At 46.4% G+C, this 19,155-nt stretch overlaps 2 long non-coding RNA genes across 2 annotated transcripts; one reads left to right on the top strand and one right to left on the bottom strand.

The window, feature by feature from the left end:
• Positions 1–3,985: 3,985 nt before the first annotated feature.
• On the bottom strand, positions 3,986–10,501 carry LOC309373816. The gene is made up of 3 exons (XR_014170176.1): positions 10,186–10,501; positions 5,288–6,401; positions 3,986–5,095 (listed from the first exon to the last, which is right to left on the bottom strand). It is a non-coding gene; the product is annotated as an uncharacterized lncRNA (long non-coding RNA).
• Positions 10,502–10,609: 108 nt separating this feature from the next.
• LOC309373838 lies at positions 10,610–12,239 on the top strand. The gene is made up of 2 exons (XR_014170223.1): positions 10,610–10,693; positions 11,041–12,239. It is a non-coding gene; the product is annotated as an uncharacterized lncRNA (long non-coding RNA).
• The last annotated feature ends 6,916 nt before the right edge of the window (positions 12,240–19,155 follow it).

Raw genomic sequence — 19,155 nt, forward strand, 5'->3', positions numbered from 1 at the left:
CAGTGTTCCACAGGTCGTTACTGTCACCATACAGGGGGGGACGTGAAGGGGAGCACGTCAGGGGACCAGCCTTGGAAGAGAGGGAACGCCGCAACCATGTAGCGGAAATCCTCGATTCCAGGTGGAAGGGAAATCAGGTGGAGTATTTGGTGGCGTGGGAAGGGGAACCGGAGTCAGAAAACACCTGGGTGATTGCAGAGGAAGTCAATGACGAGGTTTTAACAGAAACGTTCCACCAAAGATTCCCGAGGAAACCTCAGCCGGTAGCAAGGTTTAGGAGGGAGTATTTCGGCACCACCGACGAGGAAGAGGAACTGGAAGGGTTTGCGGAGTCGGAGTTGGAAGAGGGAGTGGACTCCGATGACGAAGAGTACCGAGAGACCAGGGACAGCAACAAGTGGAGGGAAGTGTTCGAGACTTCGGAAGATGAGGGAGGTTCTTTCAGGGGTTTTACCTCCTCACCGCCCGTAGGGGAGGAGACGGGAGGGGGTGAAGGGGGCCCTGGAGGGGAGGTGGATGTCAGGGAACTGCCATCCAAAGAACCGGAGGTGCAAAGGCTCATTGAGGTTGAGAGAGAAGTAGCAGCGGAAGAGGGAACCAGTAGAGGGCGAGCAAGAACTCCAAGGGAAAGTGAGTCGGAGGGATGGCTCAGAGACGCTTCCAGCGAAAACAGTGGGGAGGTCTCAGGACCTCCTATAGGGACACCCACTCCTCGCCGGAAACTGTCACGCCGAGAGTCCAGAAGATGTGTTTCCGTTAAAGAGCTTTTATGTTGGAAACGATTCCGAAAGCAACCACTTTCGGATTCTACTAGCGATTGACGCAGCCATGCTGGAGGGGCTCCGTCACAGGCAGAGGTTTGAAAACCTGATCAAACTCTGAGGGACTTGCATTTTACGCACAAGCAGCTCATCATCCCATCACAGCACGGAAATGCCGTTTACCTTCCCGCCGGAGCGGTACCTATTTATCTACTTGCACTTTGACGTGCTTTCGAACTGCTAGGTTGGCAGGAGCAGGGATCGAGCAACGGGAGCTCACCCTGTCGCGGGATTCGAACCACCGACCTTCTGATCGGCAAGTCCTAGGCTCTGTGGTTTAACCCACAGCGCCAGCCGCGTCCCCATCTCATTGCTTAGCTCAAGAGCAAATCACTAATTTAGATTTACTGATTAGCACTAGGCAGCCCCACTGGTGTTTCTGCCTTAAGCTGCAACAGGCTGCATCCATGGGCTAGACTTCCTTTTGGGGGGCAGGCGGGAATTGCTTGATACTTTCCAGATACAGATGTTCACCTCCTGTGCCTCTCCAGGTGAAGGAAGAATTTAAACATTCCAATAAATGCGGAGCACATGCAATTTTAAATGCATCAATATACAACAGATTAGACTTTATGCAGCCCCAGGATTTAAAAAACAAAAACAGCCAACATGTCCCTCCACCACCTTCATTTTCCCCAGCCACAAAGAGATAGCAGACAACCTATGATCTCGAAGTTCCTATGAGCAGACTGGGCTTCTTCTTGGTACCTTGTTAGGAGAGCATGAATACAAGACTTTGCAAAAGCTCCTGCAGGAGCAAGATCCTTATCCCTGACCTGCAGAGCAATTCTCACTGATTGCTTCAGGCTTTGTGGAAGAATTCCCTCCTCTTGTCAGGTTGGGGTGGAACATGCTGGGGGAACATTAATGTTCATGCCAAGGAACATTAATTACATTAACTGTGGGGGAGTAAGAGGCGTGTGTGAAATTTCAGCTGGAGAGGGAGACGCTAAGAGCTTATGCCCAGAAGCAAAGAGAAAAAGCTTTCTTTGGATTTTGTACCTTCCCTGATAATTTGCCGTTCTGGTTGGGGTTGGTGGGAGGTGAGAGTCCAACATCAACTGGAAGCCACCAGGTAGGGGAAGTTGAATCTGTATAGCCACGGCGCTAACCTAGTGCTATCAAACTCACCATTTCCAATTCCGCAAGGGGCGGAAAGGTATTCAAAGTTAGCAATTGTGCACAAATTAGCAGGCAATTCCCTTTTCGCACAAAGGTACATTCTCCAATGAGGCAGCCGTATTGTTAAGTTGCAGCAAAACAATGAAGTCCCATAGCACTTTATAAGGAGTAACAAACAGACTGAAAGAGGCTTTTGTGGGCCAAAGACCATTTTGGCACTTAAATAATGTAAAGTGTACACACACAGAGAGAGACAGATAGACAGAGACACCGAGAGAAGGTACCTTATTAAGGACAAAAGATACCAGACAGAAAGTGTGACACTGAGATCAATACACAGAAGCCAACCAATTCTTATAATTAAACAAACTAACTAATCCTAATATTAAGTCAGCACACATCAGCTGATGTACAATATAACCCTTCTTATCCTTAGCAGGGTGATGCAAACTGCAAACAGCAAATTCTAACATGCACTGGTTGCCATTTACTCAATGACAGTCTGTTCCCACTCGTTTACTTTAAAGCCTATTCCTGGTTCCCTGCTCAGAGCCCAGTGTTAAGAAGTTTCCCACTTCCTTCTGGTGTAAAGAACACCATGCTCCAAGCAGCTTCTTAGCAACTTGATGGGGTAAGGAAGACAAGATGCTGCTGGGCTTTCTGCTGATCAACCAGTAACAACAGAATCAGCAGAGAGCATTCTGTTTGTTGGAGATACCTTGACTTCCAAGTGTGGTGGAACTTCGTTGTTTTCCTCCACTCTTTTTTTCTGCATCTGAGTTTATGATTAATGTGTAGTACTTTGCCCTCCAATGACTGGCAGCTGTGCTCCTGAGACTAATTCAGAAGTGGACAGAAGAGGATGAGGAGAAACAGCACAGCCCACTCCACCAACTGGAACAACTTCCTTTCCCAGATATCTCCCCTTTGCCTGCCTTCCCAATTGGTCATGAATCATTTACAGTACTTGTTCCTGCATATGCTTATTCCCCCCCAAAAAAACACGTTTTTCCTTTTGTATTGTGTCTGTTAGGCCTCATCTGCACTAACTATACATTTAAAGCAGTATCATGTTTTAACCAGCAATGGCTTCCCCCCAAAAGAATCCTTGGAGCTACGATTTGTTAAGGATCCTGAAAGCTGTCAAGAGATCCCTATTCCCCTTCACTACAATTCCCAGGCTGATTTAACAGCCAATCCTTCTTCTCAGGGAACTCTAGGAATTGTAGCTCAGAGGGGAATAGGGGTCTCCTAACAACTCTCACGCCCTTAAACTATAGCTCCCAGGAATGTTTGGGGGAAAGCCATCCCTGGTTAAAATATTAAGATACTGTTTTAAATGTTTAATGCAGATGGGGTCTTAGATTGTGGCCTATGAGCAGGGATTGTGTTACTTTCTTAATAGTGTCTAGAAAACTTCAGGCCATTTATAAATATCATCTTTTATTGATAGAACTTAAAGCCTTTTACAAAATAAAACCTGTAGAGTTTTCTGTTTCTGCTCCTGAATGCAGCAAACCCGGAAGTGACTGTTCCGATTTGCGAACTATTTTTGGAAGCCGAATGTCCGACGGGGCTTCTGATTGGCTGCAGGAGCTTCCTGCAGCCAATCAGAAGCAGCGCTTTGGTTTCCAAACGCTTTGAAAGTCGAACAGACTTCCGGAACGGATTCCGTTTGACTTCCATGGTACGACTGTATATGGTTACTAGACCACCAACTGGCTATTAAGGTCAGGTTTCAGAATCATTCCGTATTCTCCTTCCTCACTCTGGGGTATCCTACAGTGTGTTCTAGGAGAGGCATTCACAAAACTCTTAGGACGATTTTACCAGCTCTTAACTAATACACACGCTCCATTTCTTTGGTGATGCAATTCTTTCAGTTACTACCCTAAGATATAGGAGTGTAACTGCAGGGATGGGCATACATTTGACAACAACACCCATCGCACGTATGTTTCATCAAAATAAACCCCATCCATTTCAACAAATAACACTTTTAAGCAAGGGAGTTTAGGAATGCAGCCTTAAATCTCTTACAGTTCAAAAACAAAAATAACATGTTATTTATTTCGGAAAAGTTCATATACCACTCAATTGTTTTTTTTAAAAACTCAAAGTAGCTCAAGTATAATAATAAATAAATAATCAGTAACAGTTAAAAACAGCTATTTAAAACATAAACAAATCAACAATAAGCTAACAGCCTGATCAAAACACAGGCCAACTTTCTACATATCTGAGTAGGCATTGTAACATACAATTTATGTTTTACAACTGCAGCTTCCACACATTTATAGTAGTTCAATAACTTGTTTGTGTTGCATATTCTGAAGTGCTTTTTTTTTATTGCAAAATTAGTGGCAGGCAAAGACCCCGCAATCAGATTCTAAAATTTCTGGATAAAAGCTGCCATGAAAACGATATGCCATTAGTTAAAAGTTTCTGTTACCTGATTTAACAGATTTCTTGTTCCCTAAATATATGGAGCCCATTTCTAATCTATATAAATCTACAAGAGAGACAGGTGGCCAAGCCTCTGAAATACAGAATATGTATCTGCAATCTGCCAGATATCACTGATGACTGGGGACGCCCATCATCTCAAGGAAAGCATTCCCGGTGGCCCACTGACTACCTAGTCTCTGGCTGATGAACCACTTTGGGGTGGGACTGCCATTTTATTTTACGTCCTGATAGTTGGTAGTGCGTTTGCTTGGGGTGCCTTCTGCTATTAAGAGTCAGAGATGCAGGAAGACTCAACACTGGAGAACTTCCTGGTATGCAAACATAATCTATGAACACCTTGAGATCTTCACCATCAAGGCCAGCCCAAGACATTTTGGTACCCGAGGCAAGCCACAAAACGGTTCCTCCCACAACTGGGGAAGAATGGGTGAGTGAAGATCTACATCAGGAACAAGGCTGCTGTAGAGGCAGATCAGGATTTCAAGCAGCACGCCACAGCCATTGTTGTCACCATGGCTGCGGGACTCCTTGGAGACCGGATCCATTGCCCACACTGCCTCATGGGTGGGCCGGTCCTGTTTGGCACTGACTATCCAGTAAACAGCTCTTTCCCTTATCCTGCAGATTCACCACATTATGAACTGCCACAATATAGCTATGCATTCCTTGAACACAGCAGGTGACTATTATTTAATATATCTATAAAAGGTAAAGGTAAAGGTACCCCTGCCCGTACGGGCCAGTCTTGACAGACTCTAGGGTTGTGCGCTCATCTCACTCTAGAGGCCGGGAGCCAGCGCTGTCCGCCGACACTTCTTGGTCACGTGGCCAGCGTGATGAAGCTGCTCCGGTGAACCGGCACCAGAGCAGCACACGGAAACGCCAATATATCTATAGCCCATCTCAACTTGTAAAACACAAATAGTTAAAAAGAAGATAGTTAAAATACATCGCAACACATTTAAAGCCAGCAGTTAAAATGCAATTTGCATGAATAACCCATTTTCATTCTGGAAACGGGGCTGTGATGGCTCAGAGCTTATACCGAAACTCTAACCATTGCTAGGTGAATGATGTACGGAGAGTGAAATGGACTGCTCTTAGGATCCAGGAATCCAACTCCTGGGTGAACATACTCTGGGCCTGCTCAGCTCTGAAGAATAACCATTCTTCTAAGAATAATAATATTTAGATATGACTAAAATCACACTGCAGACTACTCCTTGGTCCACAATTTGTTATTCTTTTGTTTAGTTCGTTATTAAAATCCATTCATTTATTATTATTTAGTGCAATAACCCTACAAAAATAGTTTTAAAAAAATAGTATTGTCATTAAAAACAATTATTTTAAAACAATAATTAAAACCAGCAATTGCCTAAATATCAGACTGAAACACGTATCAACATTTAACATAGGCCACATAGGCTTGCCGAAACAAACATGCCTGAAACTGTATTGGTCCGTTCGTATTTGCAATGCGTGTTCAGAATCACGGAAGATCTCCTTCCACATGGTGGTGCTCCACTCACCAGCTCTAATTTTTCAGAAGTGCTTTACACGTGGTCGAACCTGAGGCAAGTCTCCCAAGGTATGGAGTTCGATAGTGTCGGAGCAGGCACCGAAAACGCCTCTCTAGATGCCCTGCGACTTGGGACTGCAGATTATGGTACCGTCAAGAGGGTATTATTATTGGTTATCACACAGCTCCAACTTACCCAAAAGTTTACCCAAAAAATACGTGCCACTGTGTCCAAAGGAACTTACTCCCAAGTAAGAGTGCATAAAGTTGCAACCATAACAGCAGCAATGAAGCACGAGGAGAAGGTAATAGCTTAGGAAGGCACAGAAGTTTACACAGTCCTAGCAGAGAAGTGAAGCTGTGCCACCTTTGTTTGGTATCTCTCCAGAGGCTGGTAGAACATGAAGATGGAAGACTCCTCCATTTTCCAGTTTCTCAGAAGATCTCCATCCATGGCTCGGTACCTTCTGGTGACAGATTAAAATAACCAACAATAAATAGCAGATCAGGCCATCTACACTTAAGGCAATCAAGGCACAAATATCTGTAACAGTTGCACTCCTATCCTACTCAGAAGCAAGTCCCAATGAGTTCAGTGGGGCTTACTCCAAAGTAGGTGAGAGAATATGCGGTCTACGTTTCTTTCACACTAATCACGCCATATGTAAAATGCTATTCATTCATTCAGGATTAAATGTGGAACAGAATTCAATTGTACAGTATACTGTAGTCAAAGCAGGCTTACACATTCTCACTGTAGAGTGGTTTAAAATAAAGCTGATTTTAAGTTTCACATGAGAGACTCTGTCCACACAGCCTGATCCTTAATTCTCTGCAAATATGCTCAGAATTGTGCTTCCTTCCCTCCCTTCAAATTCCAGCTGCAGTTTCTCTATCAAAGAAATTCCTTCTTATCAGCGGAGGCTGACAGGAGCCTGGTAGATCTGTGTAACCTGATGTCACAAGTCATGAGATCAGCTTAAAAATAACGTTCTTTGCTGACACGGTGCATTTGGGTTTTGCTTTTTGCTTGCCCAAATATTTGAAAACTACAGTTATCAAGTTTTTCTTTGCAACCACCATGGGGGAAAGCCAGGGAGCTTTTAGCTGATATTTAGTTTAAGACAACAATTTGGATTTTAAAGACATAACGGCAATATTTCACTTGTATCCCATCATCCATCCAAGGAAATCTGGGCAACATACATTAGTTTACAAATATATTACCCTTATAATAACTTTGTTTGCCTGAGAAATAGTGGCCGGTCCAAAGTCACCCACCGAGCTTTGAGATTGAGCAGAGAATTGAGCCTGTGCTTTCCTAGTCAATGTCCAACCCAGGGGGTCATCAAACTTTTTCAGCAGGGGGCCGGTCCACTGTCCCTCAGACCTTGTGGGGGGGCCGGACTATATTTTGAAAAATATATATGAATGAATTCCTATGCCCCACAAAAAACCGAGAGATGCATTTTAAATAAAAGGACACATTCTACTCATGTAAAGACATGCTGATTCCCGGACCATCCACGGGCCGAATTTAGAAGGCGATTGGGCCGGATCTGGCCCCCGGGCCTTAGTTTGCCTACCCATACACTAGCTCATGCACTGTTTATACACTTCTAAGCACACATGAGTCTTGCCCTTGCTGCTATTCTAATCAAAATGATCCTGAAAAATGGGTTGGACATTGGTCCTGCTTCTAGGAATCTCTCACTACCAGAAAGAGAAATTCAGCACCACTCCCTGGAAGCAAAGCTTCCCAGAAACAAGCACACACACACAATCTGCCGAGTCAAGGACTCTTGCAATGCCCAATGCCCTCTGCATCAGGAGTGGGCCATTTCTCTCTCTCAAAGGCCATATTTCCTATGGGCAGTGTTAGAAACTCAGATATACAGTGGTACCTCAGGTTACAGACGCTTCAGGCTACAGACTCCGCTAACCCAGAAATAGTACCTCGGGTTAAGAACTTTGCTTCAGGATGAGAACAGAAATCGTGCTCCGGCGGCACGGCAGCAGCGGGAGGCCCCATTAGCTAAAGTGGTGCTTCAGGTTAAAAACAGTTTCAGGTTAAGAACGGACCTCTGAGGTACCACTGTATAAGGTAGGTGCCAAATGGCTCCTTCAAACAGGGACACAGTTGCCAAAAAAGGAATGCTGCCTAGTTGCCATGGGGGGGGGGGAGACAGCTTGAAAGTTGTGTTTTTCAATACAGTACGGCTTTTTTGTTTCCTGAAATTCATTCTTGATTGTGCAGAAGAAATATAACAGATAGAATTCTACAGGCTGTAGTATTAGTGTGTGAAAACAGTCGAGATCTGAGGATCCCCAGGAATGCACCTCCAGATGGTGGAGATGTCAGGAGTCATCCTGACACCTGGGCATCTTCACTTGGTCACAAGTGGCCAACAGCCACGTGCAAAATGTGCCTGGCTAATTTCGAACACAGCCTAAGGGGTAATCCATTTGTCAGGGGCTGCATGATGGTAGAGGCCAATACAGTGGTACCTCAGGGTAAGAACTTAATTTGTTCTGGAGGTCTGTTCTTAACCTGAAACTTTTCTTAACCTGAGGTACCACTTTGGCTAATGGGGCCTCCCGCCGCCGCAGCGCGATTTCTGTTCTCATCCTGAAGCAAAGTTCTTAACCCGAGGTACTATTTCTGGGTTAGCGGAGTCTGTAACATGAAGCATCTGTAACCTGAGGTACCACTGTACCAATTTCTCATACTAGATATAAGTATAGATCTGACACTCTTTCAGTGAGGATACAAGAATGAAGAAAGAGAGACACTTATGGGTCAGATTCCAAGGGCCACTATGTAAGAGCAGACTGGGGGGGTATATGTCCCCCTGCCCCCCAAGCCAGAGGTTGCCTGCCAATGTAGCAGCTAAAGGTGAAAGAACAATAGTCTGGAAAAATACTGAACGACTTGGCTAAGGCCACAAATCCCTTCCGTGGCAGACTGCGGAAACGGTCACCTGGGCTCAAGCGATCAGCTTTTATACTAAAACCTGGGCTCCTTCAGGAGGAAGGGCAAGATAGAAATTTAATAATATAATAAAATAAATATTCTCAGCATCAGTTCCCTCCACTTTTGTGGCACCTTGTGGCATTCCCCTCTAGTGATGAACAAGGCCCATTCAAGCCCACGTTAGGAGTTAGTACATGAGAAACCTCCACAAGTTCCGGTCTTCATTGCTGTAAATACACCATCGTTTTATGTGGAAACATGACAGGCCACAGTTAAAGCAACACCATTCCTTCTAATAGCACACTCAGGTGGCTGAGTACCAATCAATTTGGAAGACGCATAGGACCACCTAAAAGAAAACTAGCTGCTTCTACATGCCCAGGGGGAAACCCTAGGTACATACTGTCGCTGTGAGTTAATTTAAATTATTATTTATTTTTTTTAAAAAATCACAACCCGGAAAGCACTTAACAGGAACTTGCGAGCTGACAGAAGGTTGATGACAGTTGAGCCTAGAAGAGAAAGAAAGTGAGGGTCTAAAGAAACCAGTAACTGCGCAAACTATGGAAGTCAGTATAGCTCAGTTGGTAGAGCATGAGACTCTTAATCTCAGGGTTGTAGGTTTGGGCAAAAGATTCCTGCATTGCAAGGGGTCGGACTAGATTATCCTCATTGTCCTTTCCAACTCTACAATTGAGAACAGTTTGATATATGGAATGTTTGTGCGTCTTATTGTGGGGCTGAAGAGGGAGAACACAGAGAAAACCGACACGCTCAAGCCCTTGAAGTGTTATAGCGCGTATGAATGCGCGGGCACAGGCGGAGACGTACCACAAAATTAAAACAGTCTAGAACAGGATGCCCGGCTTTCCAGCCATGACAGCAGGAACAGGTAATCTCGCGGGCAGTTTATAAAAGAAGTATGTGTTACTAACTGAAAAAACTGCAGCTCGGACCTCTCCGGCAGAGATGACAACGGGCTTCAAAGACCGAAGGGCGGGCGCCACAGAAATAGAATTAAACCTCAGCGCACACCTTGCCGCCTCTGCGTTACAACACGCACCGCCCCCCGCCCCCAATCTTTAGCAGGAAAAAAAGTTCAACAGGGGAAGCCTTATCCAATGGGCGCATTGCAAAACCGCACCTGTTGACTTACTGCGTGGGGGGGGGGAGAGAGGTTGGAGAGGATCGGGAGCTTTGCATTAAGCTGCCATCCCATCGCCCTTCCCTCGAGACATGAGAAATGCGGGAAAATGCGCGCGCGCGCTGCTCCTTACCCCGGGCTGGGCAGTGTTGCTGCTGCTCCTCCTCCGGTGGCGAGGCGGAAACCGGATTCCCTGCAGCAGCTCCTGCCTGCGCCTCCGCAGCAGACTTAGCCCGGCGCCTTGCAGCAGCAGCAGCAGCCCGGCTTCAAGCGCCGCTGCCACCCAACCTCTGTCCCCCGGTCTACCAAGAAGCGGGTCCAGCGGGGCGCTGCTGAGCCTAAGATCAGCAGCCTTAATCCGGCTTGCAGGAGGAACCACAAGCGGCGGCGCCTTTGCTCAGCTGTCTCCTCGTGCACGCGTGCGTGTGTGCAAAGCTGGAGCTCTGGGCGCGCTTCATGGAGCGAGGAGGCGGGCGAGGAGCCCGAGCACAATAAAGACCAGGCAGGGACACGTGGCTCTCCAAGGGGGTGGAGGAGCGCAGCGCGCAGCCGCCCAACCGAAAGGAGGGGAGGGGGAAGAAGAGGGCGCGATCCGAGCCCTCTGCACGAGTCGGAGAACCAGCAACCCAATTTCCTCGGAAGTAAGGCCCGCATATTATCAAGACTTTAGCGCGCAGCCCCGCGCGTCTTTATTGGGCGGCAAGTCCCGCTGCGCTCCAACCAGGTTGACTATTTTCCTGTTGTCAGGATCGCAGCCTTAAATCCAGATTAAAGAGCTTTGCAGTTCCGGTCCTCGGATCGGGAGTCGGCTGGCTTCGTTTCTGGTTTGCTTATTCCGAAGCAAACCCCACCGTCTTTTTAAATTGAGTTGGGTTTTCAGCACTTTATAGTCTTGAACTCGTGCAGCCCGTTGGTTTCAGCGGCGGGTTTACCTCGCTCTGCGTAATTGTCTTGCAGGGGCAGATCTCAATAGTTTCTGTTTTTGCAGGTGGGGATCTCACGGGGTTGGAAATCGACGCTTTGGCAAGTCGGAGAATCAGCCGCCTCTGGACCCCTCCCCATCACAACACAGACTAGGGAGGAGGTGCAACGTCCACCCCCCCACCCCTCCTGACCATGATCTTGGTTTCTGGATCCTCCTAACGCCCGAATAACAGGCAGAAATTCAGCTGCTGCTATTCACAACCCCACCTTAGGAAAAGCTTCACAAGCGGAAATTCTGTCAGTGGTCCAGAAACCCCACCAGCATTAAAGAAAACTAAACAAAAAAGTAGCCGATTGCAGACTTTTGATAAAAAACATTTCTGTCGTGTCCTTCCCGAGTTTTGATTTGCGGCTCAGCGCGGTTTATAAATTTTCAAGTGCCTCTGAATGCGTTTCCCTCGTCTCTTGAGACTCTCCCCCCGCCCTCGGCTAGCAATGAGACTTTACGGCCCAGAGCGCGCGATTTCTAGGCACCTTTTGGTTTCGAAATGCAGCAACGTGCAGCATCTTTGCTCTCCACTTAAAAGCGTGTTCTGCAGACTCGCCTTCCGCAGAAGGAATTGCGGGAGAACGGTATTGCATTTGCATGCGCTGAAAATAAACGGAAGCAAAATGACTAGCATGCCCTGAAACTCGCTTGGGGAATTATTAGACTCTCCCTTGTTGATCTAAAAACGCTTGCAGAGATGGAGGTTCTTGGTGACATTTCCCCAGCAAAATGTCCGTTGTGCTCTACTGCTGTTCAAGGTGGCAACCCTAAGCCTTATTATGTGTGATGCGGAACAAGATTATTTTTGATCCTGGAGGGTAACTATTTACTTTTCTGTATCCAACACAAGAAGAGGTTACATGGAGATGAACTATAATATGAAAACTAGGAAATATGTCAAATCTTAAAACGCTGAATTTGAGGGATCAGTCAATTCCCTGTATTGCATGAGTAGATTTTTTTTTCCAAATATGGGAGAGTATTTGGATTTATTAGGCAAATGCCCCTCTCAACGCAAGAATTGGCACATAATTTAGTTTTAATGCAACTTCTCTGAATTTCTATACAGCTTGCTTGCAATGTGGAAATCCCCAAACATTTGCAAAAAGTGTAAAGGAAACAGCTCTGTTTAACCAGTAGCGAGGGAGGTAAATAAGACTTCAGTCCTGCACCCACTTACCTGGGAATTAGTGCAATAAATCTAATGGGATTTACTTCTGAGTAGACATGTATAGGATTGCTCCCTAAGTGTATAATGGATCCCGTAATTCCATTTCCCTAAATTAATGTACATGAAAATAGTTTTAATTGCCTACTCTGAAACAACTGCATATACACATATAAGCAGACTGTTTATTTCACCAAGCCCAAGCCCAGGGCTTCTTGTTCATAAATTACATGGAATTAGGGGTGGGCAGTGAGATGGACAAGTTTGCTGATGACATCAAATTGTTCAGGGTGACCAGTTGCTGGAAATCACAAGTTGGGGAGCATGTAGTTTCTCTCAAGTCCTCCCTGTGGGTTTTATGTACAGTGGTACCTACCTCGGGTTAAGTACTTAATCCGTTCCGGAGGTCCGTTCTTAACCTGAAACTGTTCTTAACCTGAAGCACCACTTTAGCTAATGGGGCCTCCTGTTGCTGCCACTGTGCTGCCGGAGCACGATTTCTGTTCTCATCCTGAAGCAAAGTTCTTAACCCGAGGTACTATTTCTGGGTTAGCGGGGTTTGTAACCTGAAGCGTATGTAATCTGAGGTACCACTGTATGTGTCTGGTTTGTCACTGTGAGAGCAGCATGCTGGAATAAATGGGCCTTTGGTTCTTCTTAAAGGTAAAGGGACCCCTGACCATTAGGTCCAGTCGTGACTGACTCTCGGGTTGCGGCACTCATCTCGCTTTATTGGCCGAGGGAGCTGGCATACAGCTTCCGGGTCGTGTGGCCAGCAGAACTAAGCCGCTTCTGGCGAACCAGAGCAGTGCACGGAAACGCCGTTTACCTTCCCGCCGGAGTGGCACCTATTTATCTACTTGCACTTTGACGTGCTTTTGAACTGCTAGGTGGGCAGGAGCTGGGACCGAGCCACGGGAGCTCACCCCGTCGCGGGGATTCAAACCGCCGACCTTCTGATCGGCAAGTCCTAGGCTCTGTGGTTTAACCCACAGCGCCACCCACGTCCCTTGGTTCTTCTTATGTAAGGCCAAAAAAGGGATTGTGGGGAATTCCAAAAGGATGTCTCCAAACTGGATGAATGCTTGGGCAAACAAAAGTCCTACCAGTTTCACATAGAATGGGGACTGAACTGGTGATGACTGACTAGAAAAGAGACCTAGTCAGAGGAGATTGAGAGGAGATATGTTAGCCATCTTCAAATATCTTAAGGACTGTTGCATGGGAGATGGAGCAAGCTTGTTTTCTCCTGCTCTGGAGGGTAGGAGAATGGAGATTCTGACTAAACATCAGGAAGAACTTTTTGACAGTGGAACGGTTTCTCTTGGGAGGTTGCAGGGTCTCCTTCCTTGGAGGTTTTTTAGCAGAGGTTGGATGGTCATCTGTCATGGATGCTTTAGCTGTGATTCCTGCATTGAACGGGGTTGGACTAGATGCGGGTTATGGGACACGGGTGACACTGTGGTCTAAACCACTGAGCCTCTCGGGCTTGCCAGTCAGAAGGTCTGCAGTTCAAATCCCCGCAACGGGGTGAGCTCCCATTGTTCTGTCCCAGATCTGCCAACCTAGCAGTTCGAAAGCACGCCAGTGCAAGTAGATAAATAGGTACCGCTGCGGTGGGAAGGTAAACAGCGTTTCTGTGTGCTCTGGTTTCCGTCACAGTGTCCCGTTGCACCAGAAGCGGTTCAGTCATGCTGGCCACATGAGCCGGAAAGCTGTCTGTGGACAAATGCCAGCTCCTTTGGCCTGAAAATCAAGATGAGCACCGCAGCCCCTTAGTTGCCTTTGACTGGCCTTAACCGTCCAGAATGCAGAAAGCAGAATACGGCAGCAGTCACTTATTTATTGATAGAACTTGAGCAGTCTAATCACCTCTACCCAAAGACTGAGTGAACAGATGTCTTAACAGGATGTGGGAAGCCCAGCAAAGAGGCCTCCAGCGCCTCCAGGGAGAGGGAGTTTCACAATCGGGGATAAGGTCCTCTCTTGTGTCACCACACAGCGAGCCACACAGGCAGATGGAACAATAAGAAGGGTCTCCTTTGATGTCAAGGCTGGAGTTGGCTGATATAGGGATTGTTGAGAAAGGGGTTGAAAATAAAACTGCCAGTATTATAGTGCATTTATGCTCATCTAGGGTGGTGCAACCACCCTTAGAATACCATGCACGGGTTACTGGTCATTTGCCCCTCAAAAAAGACATTGGGGAAAGGAGCAGAAAAGGGCAACCGACACAATCGAGAGGCTTGAGACACTTCCCTCTGAGGAAAGGTTAACTGGAACAAGACGGCATGGACAGATAATGCTGGTTTGGGACCGATTGCACTGGCTGCCAGTTTGGGCTCGTCCCCACTTCCTCTGGGTCCAAGCTGTTTTCTGGTTGTGCTCTCTGGACACAGGACTGAGTGGTTCTCTATTTGCCATGCCGCTTTCCCCAGCAAATCCTGCTCTTCAGTGCTGAATCAGGGCAAACATCTGCAGAAAACCTGATGGACGTTTGCTCTGATTCAGTGGTAAAATTGGGTTTTCCCGGGGGCCCTTTAAAGCCTTATACAGCTGAGGATCCCTATACTTAAAGGACTGCCTTTCCCCTATGAACTGCCCAGACACTGAGAGCATAATTTGAGACCCTTCTCTGTGTGCTACTGCCAAGGGAATTCCAGGGGGTGGTGACAAGAGAACAGGCCTTCTAAGTGGTGGCCCCTGATCAAGGGAATCTTGCCCCCAGAGAGGCACCAATATTTTCATTGTTCCGTCACCAAGCAAAGTCGCTTTCATTTTGCCAGATGTCTGGGCAACACCAAGTATACTGTCGTGCTGAATCTGTTTTCATTTAATAATGGGATTTTGCCTCTGTATGGCTCATTTTGGGAAGGTTTTTTTTTTTTTTAGTGGCCGCATTTAAAATAAACTTAAAAGACTGAACGATCACCCAAAAAGTCATTTTTGCACTTAACACACAAAGCTTGGTTTGTGATATTTACCATATCAACAGGCCAGCTTTCCAGCGCAGACCAAGCCAAACAGCCCGTCTGATGGGATGCTGAGCTGCAGGAATCATTTTAAGAACTGTAGCTTTTCAGGGGGAAGTAGGGGGGTTCTCCTATCAGCTGTCAGCAGTCTTAACAAACTTCATCTCCCAGGATTCTTTGGGGGAGGCTACAACTGTTCAAAGTGGTGTCATAGCGCTTCAACCGTATGGGGTGGCTGCGGCTTTGATGAAAGGGTGTGCAGGGAGAAGCCTTTGTGTCGATTCCGTTGCTGAAGAACTGGGAATGAGAAACCCTGGTGGATCGAATAGCGACCTCTCCGCATCCCTGCAATCTGCTTGGGTAGAACTGATCAACCCAGTCCCCCAGCCTAAAGTTTGCAACCATGGCTTTTCCGTTGCAGGTGTCTCTCCGTCTTTTACTTGTCTTTCTGAGAAAGCATGTTCGGAGTTGAGTCATAGCTGAGCAAGAAACTGCGGAGACAGGAGTCAGTTGGCAGGCAGACGGCTCACACCCTGCGCTGCCTGGTAGCTGAAGGTGTGCTGCTTCTTGTAAGCGGAGGCTCCTACTGGCTGCTCCCTCAGGGGGGAGGAGGAAAAGGGAGGGGATGGGAAAGTGGGTCAGGAATGTAACTAGACCCTGCTCCCCCCACTCCGTCTCTGACACAGGCCGCAGCGCCTTAGCGATGGAAATACTGTGTTACACCATGGATGTTCCCCAACCATGCTGGCCGATGGTTACCAAGGGATTCTGAAGGACGTGTGTACGCTGTGACCTCTGGAGAAAGTGGGGGGGCGCGACTCGGTTTCCTCAGCAACCAAGTTTAGCTTGGATGCAATGGTGCAGTAAATATCCTAGGTGAGCTTTTCTAAAAGGAGGAGGAAGCAGGGTGCAGGCCCCAAGCAATACTGAAGCTCTAATGCAAGAAGTATTCTGCCCAGCAGGCCTTAAAGCCTTGGCGGCACCTGAATTTCCCCACTGCCAGCTTGAGAATTCTCCCTTCTCCACTTCCATGGACTTAATTCGAAAGTAGTTTGCAGAGACGAAGTGCCATTTTTTCCATGCCCTGTAGACACACCCTTGTGGAGTTGGCCGAAGGAGCACATTATGCAGGCATTAACTGGGCCCTGAGCATTTCTTGAAAAGCTGGTTAGGCAAATCGGCTTCACGTTTGCTGGGAAGGGAAAAGAACAAAATGTATACTTTGAGAAGTCCCTCTCTGGCTTACTGCTGTAATCAGATCTCTTTCTAGGTTTGCCAGAGAAGCCCTCGGGTTAATAATGAATGCACAGGAGTTGGGCTGGGGAGGGATGGATGCAAATCTTCAAGGCAGAATCCTATGCATGTTTACTTTGAAATAAATGGTAAAGAATTCATTGGCAAGGGCGCAAGATTGCAGCCTAGGTAGCCTTAGGCAAACACTGTTTCTCAAGCCATGCCTGCCTCAAAGCATTCTTGTGAGCATAAAATGGAATAATCCTGTGGATGCTGCCCTGAGCTTGGAAGAATGACAGGATAAAAATGTAATAAAAACTAAGTGGACACCTACCTATAAAGAGGGAGAATTGTCTTTCATTGCAAAAGAGACAACAGCAAACCTTGGAGACAGAAATTGTAGACTCCTTTTGTCTAAGCAAAGGAAGCAGCCCAGTTCTGTGCATGTTTACTCAGAGATTTCCCACTGAGTTCAATGGTGTTTGTTCTCCATTAAGTGCACTAAATATCGCAGCCTTAGATTTTGGGGAGAAATCACTTTGTAATAAGTTATAACATTCTCATCTTTGTTGCATCTGTGGTACATAATTCATGGAAGAGCCAGCCACCAATGGGCTACTAAAATGCACTCCATCATTTCCAAGCCTCTCTAGACCTCCGCTTCTTCCCCTAGCTATTTGTATCAGATATTTTGACCACTGTTTAGCTATGCACTGGTAACTGCCACGCTGATCTATGCCAATGTGCTCCATGTGGGTCTGTCCCCTGAGATCGACCTAGAAGCTGCAGCCAGGGCACAATGCAGCAACTGAATTACTCACTGGGACAGACTTTCACCATCATGACAGGCTGTGGGGCTTAGTTCAAGATGTTGGTACCGGTGCACAGAAGATAAACTCACCCCTTACGTACCCAACAGATCTCTGTGCTCTGCAGGTGAGAGCTTCCTGCAGACACCATTTCATCAGGACATCTGTTTTGTATGATATAGAAACCAAGCCTTTAGAGAGGTGACCCCTACCCTTTGGAATTCCCTTTCGCTACATATAAGACAGGCGCTTCCTCTGTTGTCCTTTGGGTGCCTATTGAAGATCTTCCTTTTTCAATAAGTGGAGAGTTTTACCCAGTGTTAGAAAATGAGAAATGAAAGCTAGGAGCTAAATGGCACCTTAAACCTAGGTTATGGGCACAACAACGGAATCATCTAGGCATGGTTTTTAAAATAGCAATACAAAGCTGAAAATGAATGAACTGCAGCTAAAATGTTATGTTCGATTTTCACATGGTCTATCTAGTCCTTCCCCTGCCCACCCAACTAATATTCTTAAGAGGGTCTCTTTTCCAGTTTTCAGAGAGTAGCTGGAAGTGGGGAGGCAGGAAAACGTCCTTCTTACCTTCCACTCTGCAGTTTTAATCTGAAATCTTAGGCACAGTACTGCGCCCAGAGCTCAGAAACTGCTAATTAAATTCCCTGTCGCAAAATGCACCTAAAACAATGGGAGTTTCGAACACTGGTTTTACTGCAGTCTTGTGGGTACCACAGAAGAAACCTTAGACCAGGAGTAGCCAAAATAGCATCAAGGAATTATAGAATCATAGAGATAGAAGGGACACTGAGAGTCATCTAGTCCAATGCAAGATTCTCAACTAAAGCATCCATGACTGATGACCTCTGCTTAAAAACTTCCAATGAAGGAACCTCCTGAGTGAATCCGTTCTTACTGACAGCTCTCACAGTCAGAAAGTTCTTCCTGATGTTATTCAGTATCTCCTTTCTTGAGTCCATTGATATGTGTCCCACACTCCAGAGCAGGAGAAAACAAGCTTTTTCCATCTTCCGTGTGACAACCCTTGAGGTATTTGAATATATTTTTTTCAGACTACAACTCCCAGCATTCCTGATCACTGCCTGTATTGAGTGGGGCTGATGGGAGTTGTAGTCCAATACATCTGGAAAGTACCACACTGGCTACCCCTGCCTTAGACAAGTGCTCTTGGATGTTTGGATCCGGTGCAATGGTCTGTACCTCAAAACTTAATTCTGCTTGTCTCGCCAGGCCAGCACACTTCACACCACAGGGGAAGCTGTGTTTGAAATGTGGGACATGGCAGGGGCTGTTGTTCAAGCGTATCATCGCATTAATATCCTGCCCATCTCTAAATAGCAGGGTTATCACATTTTATCCTCGCTCGTTAGGTGAGGCTGAGGAACAGGCTATGCTTTCAAAAAACAACAACAACCTAGTGAACATTGGAGCTGAGCAAAGATTTGAATCCAGTTGCTTTTCTCCCTACTCTACTGTACATTTTGAAAGCCCTATATGCCCAAGCCTTTGAGCACAGCTACTAGAGAGAGTCATCCTGTGCTTATTGCAGCTAGAGAGGGGTTTTCCCCTTTCCCTTTTTACTGCAAACTAGTTCTAACATTACACTTTCTGCATCTGGCTGTGGACTGAACAAAGTTTAGATGCAAATCCTTATTATACTAGTAAAAAAAGTGCCAAGGATGGAATACCCAGACTGGAGCGCTTCCGCAGTATCACAAAACATGATATTCAGATTTTCCAGGCACAATTAAAATTGTGGGTGATGCCAATCAGCTTTGCATTAGGAAACTCAAGCTAGATTCTTCTCGGCCTGTCTGTCCTCATCATAAAACAGACTGGTTTTTGTTTGGGGTAGTGTGGTTACCTTGGCAAAGGGCTCACCAAGTTTCCTGGTGGGTGATGGCAAGCACTTTAATTTCAAAGCTGTTTC

This window comes from Podarcis melisellensis, assembly GCF_964234715.1.
Source record: "Podarcis melisellensis genome assembly, chromosome: 7".
NCBI classification, from domain to species: Eukaryota; Metazoa; Chordata; class Lepidosauria; order Squamata; family Lacertidae; genus Podarcis; species Podarcis melisellensis.